Below are 5142 nucleotides of genomic sequence, written 5' to 3' on the forward strand. Positions count from 1 at the left end.
TTCAAACCTCTTTTTCACGGTGCCAAATCTGAATGTACATTTTGGATCTAAAAAATCTAAATTCAGTTCTTGAATATAACCACTCTTTTTTTGCATTGAGTAAATCCAATCAGTTATCTCCATCCTACAAGGAGGAGAACTTCTGGCGTCAATCAACATCAAAGATGCATACCTCTATATGCCTATTTCCCCGCTCACTAGTAATATCAACTATTCAAGTTGGAAAATCTTTATTTTCAGTGTGTAGCTCTGCTTCCCAGTCTAGCTACTGCACCTTGAGTGTTTACAAAGGTTCTGGCCCCTCTTCTAGCCAAATTAAGGGCCCAAGGTATAATGATTATGGTTTACCTAGACGATCTGTTCTTGATAGACCAGTCGGTAGTCCGCTTAGACCAAAGTATGGTCACTACATTCAACTACCTGGAATATCTAGGTCGGATTCTCAACCTAGGAGAAATCTTCTTTAAAACCATGAAGAAGGCTAAAATACTTGGGTCTGATCATAGATACACCTAGAAAAGGGTATTCTTGCCCCAGGCAAAGATCAGCGCCATAAAGGAACTGATTAAGGTGGCAAAGCAAGATAAATTCTTCTATTCAACTTTGCATGAGGTTGTTGGGAAAGATGGTGGCTTCATTCGAGGCCATTCCTTATGCTCATTTTCATTTAAGACTGCTGCAAAACAGTATCCTATCGGCTTGGAACAAAGGGTTCAAGCTCTAGATTCGCAATGTGTCTGACTCCAAAGCCTACGGCCACATCACCCTGAAAGTGCCCGATTTCGCTTGATTTGGAGGATATGCAGGGTCGGGCCTGGTTAGTACCCGGATGGGAGACCACCTGGAAATACCAGGTGCTGTAGGCTGGGTGCGCCGGAGCCTAAGTTTATGGTTAATATCCAAAAATCTGCAAAGGGGAAAATCCTTCCTTCAGTTACCTGGGAAGTGGTAACAACATATGCCAACCTTTTTTATGGGTTGGGGAGCAGCCCTGGAAGAGACAACTGTCCAAGGGAAGTAGCCCAGATCAGAAATGGCCTTTCCCATTAACATTCTAGAGATTCAGGCAGAGCACTTGGGCCTGTACGTTTAGTTTACGGTATTGTCCTGCCAGGATTCAATCCGACAATGCCACAGCAATGGCCTATATTAATCACCAAGGGGGCTCAAGAAGTTGTGCGGCCCATAGAAAGGTGAATCATTTCCTATCTTGGGTAGAAAAACATGTACTTTGTCTATCAGCAGTCTTCATTCTAGGAATAGAAAATTGGCAGACGGACTACTTGAGTCGCCAGTAGTTGTTCCCAGGAGAATGGTTCCTTCACCCCAATATCTTCCTGTCAATATGTCACAGATGGGGGATACCAGACATAGATCTGTTTGCATCCAGGTTCAACAAAGAAATCGACAACTTTGTGTCAAGAGCAAAGGCTCCGCTAGCATGCGGAATAGATGCCTTGCTATTCCCGTGGAATTGGTTCTCGCTGATTTATGCATTCCCTCCTATTCTGCCTGCGTCCACAACTTCTTCGCAGGATCAAGCAGGAAGGAAAGTCTGTGATTCTTGTGGCCCCCACTGGGGCCCAGGAAATCTTGGTATGCAGAGATTGTAAAGATGGCAGTAGGGGACCCATGAACCCTACCGCCACGGCCAGACCTTCTCTCGCAAGGTCCAGTATTCCATCCTATTTTACAAATGCTAAATTTAACGGTTTGGCTATTGAGACCCACACTCTGAAGAAGCATGGGCTGTCAGGTTCAGTGGTTTCTACCTTGGTTAATGCAAGGGAACCGGCCTCCATAATTATATATTATGGAGTCTGGAAAGCATATGTCTCCTGGTGTGAAACCAGGGGTTGCACCCCAGGAAATAGGTAAAGGTAGAATCCTTGACTTTCTGCAGATGGGGTGAGAAATAAAGCTGGCCTTGAGTGCTTTCTCTGGACAGGTCTCTTCCTTATCGGTATTATTTCAACGACCACTTGCTTTGCATTCTTTAGTTAGTAACTTTATTCAGGGGGTAACACGGCTTAATCTCCGGTTAGGTCACCCCTGAACACTTGGGACTTGAATTTAGTTTTGTCGGCATTACAAAACAGCCTTTTTTTGGGCCGATACAACATATTCTCTTGGTCCTTTTTGACAAGGAAACGATTTTTTCTGGTAACCATATCTGCTGCAAGAAGGGTATCAGAATTGGCTGCTCTTTCTGGTAAAGAGCCATATTATTATTGTTCACAAGGATAAGGTAGTATTGCACCCTCATCCTAACTTTTTACCAAAGATAGTATCAAGTTTTTATCTAAATCAGGATATTGTTCTACCTTCATTTTTTCCAGAACTCTGTTCTATGGAAGAAAAATCACTACATTCTCTTGATGTGGTGAGAGCAGTCAAAGTCTACTTAAAGGCGACTGCTCAGATTTGGAAAAACGGATGTTTTGTTTGTGTTGCCTGAAGGTCCTAAAAGAGGACAGGCAGCATCGAAATCTACTATTTCTAAATGGATTCGACAAGTAATCGTTCAAGCTTAAGGTTTAAAGAGGTAGATTCCACCCTCTCAAATCAAAGCGCACTCCACCAGGGCTGTTAGTGCTTCATGGGCAGTGCATCACCAAGCCTCCATGGCTCAAATCTGCAAGGCCGCAACTTGGTCTTCAATTCATACATTTACCAGATTCTATCAGGTGGATGTAAAAAGACATGAGGATACCACCTTTGGGCGCAGTGTACTGCAGGCAGCAGTATAAGTCCTCTGATCTCATGGTGCCCTACTTTTGTTGTGTCACCCTCCCCTTAGTTGGCATTGCTCTGGGACATCCCACATAGTAATTACTAAGGCTCTGTGTCCCGTGATGTACAATTAAAGAAAATAGGATTTTTATAACAGCTTTCCTGGAAAATCCTTTTCTTTTGAAGTACTTTACGGGACACAGAGGTCCCACCCCTCTTTCTAGTATACACGTGTATTGCTTTGCTACAAAACTGAGGTACTCCCGGTATGGGAGGGGTTATAGAGGGAGGCAACTTCCTGTTTAGGGTGTGCCAGTGTCCAGCACCTGAAGGTGGACTATAAACCGCATAGTAATTACTAAGGCTCTGTGTCTGATGTACTTCAAAAGAAAAGGATTTTACAGGTAAGCTCTTATAAAAATCCTATTTTTCCAAATTTTATAACAAACTATGAAACTGTTTTTGTTTGTTTGTTTTTTTCGGTCTTTTAAATTTTTTTAGCAAAAAATAAAAAATCCAACAGTGAATAAATACCATCAAAAGAAAGCTCTATTTCTGTGAAAAAAATGATAAAACTGTCATATCGGTACAGTGTTGCATGGCCGCACAATTTTTATTCAAAAGAGTGAGAATGCTGAAAGCTGAAAATGGGGGTTTAAGTGCCCAGTAAGAAAGTTGTTATGCTTTCACAAAAAACCTGGAAGTTGCTTGGTTACTATGCACAAACTGTACCAGATTTTGCACTCTCCAGTTTTAGTAAATCAACTCCACTGTACTATAAGTCTTAGGCCCCTGCCAAGATTTGGTGTGTATTGTTTATACCCTACTGAGTGCTCCCTATGCTGAAAGGGTCTATTGAGAGTGAACATTGCCTGCAGCATCAACTGGATGTGACTCCACAGCACTCAATCACTTTGATTTGAGCACATTATTGAATATGTAGAGAGGAACAGCAAGTCCTTCCAAGAGTCGGACATGATGAAGTTTCTGTACCAGCCTTTTGTTACCTTTTCTCCACATTAACCACCTCAGTAACGGCACTTTTACCCCCTTTCTGCCCAGGCCATTTTTCAGCACTGTCACACTTTGACTGACAGTTGCACAGTCATGCTACACTGTACCCATATGAAATTGATATATTTTATTCACACAAATAGAACTTTCTTTTGATGATATTTAATCACTGCTGGAAAAACAGTTTTTCTTACTTTCTGGCAGTAAATTTTGTAAAAAAAGTAATTTTTCTCCTTCACTGATGTGCGTGATGAGACTGCACTTATGGGAACTGATAGGCTGCACTGATGGGCACTGATGAGGTGGCACTTATGGGCACTGATGAAGTGCCACTTATGGGCACTAATGACAAGGCACTAATATGCTGCACTTGTGGGCACTGATGGGTGGCACTGGTGGGCACTGATAGGTGGCACTAGTGGGCACTGATATGTGGCACTGATGGGCACTGATATGCAACACTGGTGGGCACTGATGGGCATTGATGGGTGTCACTGATGGGCAGCATTGATGGGCATTAATGAGCAGCACTGATGGGCATTGATGGGCATCATTGATAGGCGGCACTGGTGGTCACTGAAAGCCAGCACTGACTGATGTGCACTGATTGGTGGCACTGATTGCTGGCACTGGTGGGCTCTGGTGGGCACTTATTGCTGGCACTGGTGGTGCTTCATTGTAATCAGGGCACTGATGATCAGTGCCCTGATCACCTCTCTTGCTGTCCCCTGTGAGGAGATGCCGCTGACCAGCTCTCCTCGCCACGCACTCTGTCAGTGTGTGGCGATGAGAGACGATTACTGGCACTTCCGTGTTTACATGTGTCCGGCTGTGATTGGGCACAGACGATCACATGGTTAAAGAGCCACGTCAGCAGCTCTTTACAGAGATCAGGGTCGCGCCGTGTCCTAGCAAATGTTGTACTTTCATTAATGTAACCATATTGCAACACTTAGAGGCGCCTCTCTTCTATTTTATACTCTGTAGCTCCTGCTAGATTTTGCTTCTAATCCCCATGTGGAGGCTTCCATTTGTGGATGGACATTTTATTTCTATCACATTGCTATAATCTTTTTATATGGACTATAGACTGAAGGACTTATGCATAAATGGTTGTGTAATGAATCATCTGAGTTTCCATACTGTAGTTACATTTTATTTGTAAGTGTCTACGGGCAAATACCATGGCACATCTATGTGATACTGGTTATTATTGGCAAAAGTAGCAGTTACTGTAAGGTAGCTTTGCTGTAATAGATTGCAAATGATAGTAGAAACCAATCAAGTGTTTGGCTAGTTAGAGAGCTTTAAACATAATTAGTGGATAGTGATTTTTAAGGAGGTTCTATAGTCACAGCATACACATTCGTTTTACAGCATCAACATTATAATAAC

The 5142-nt window shown here is 42.9% G+C and overlaps 1 pseudogene; it reads left to right on the forward strand.

Annotated features, from left to right (window-relative positions):
- The first annotated feature begins 748 nt into the window (after positions 1-748).
- LOC141101973 (5S ribosomal RNA) lies at positions 749-866 on the forward strand (annotated as a pseudogene).
- Positions 867-5142: the final 4276 nt, after the last annotated feature.

This window comes from Aquarana catesbeiana, linkage group LG06 (genome assembly GCF_042186555.1).
Source record: "Aquarana catesbeiana isolate 2022-GZ linkage group LG06, ASM4218655v1, whole genome shotgun sequence".
In the NCBI taxonomy this organism is placed as follows: domain Eukaryota; kingdom Metazoa; phylum Chordata; class Amphibia; order Anura; family Ranidae; genus Aquarana; species Aquarana catesbeiana.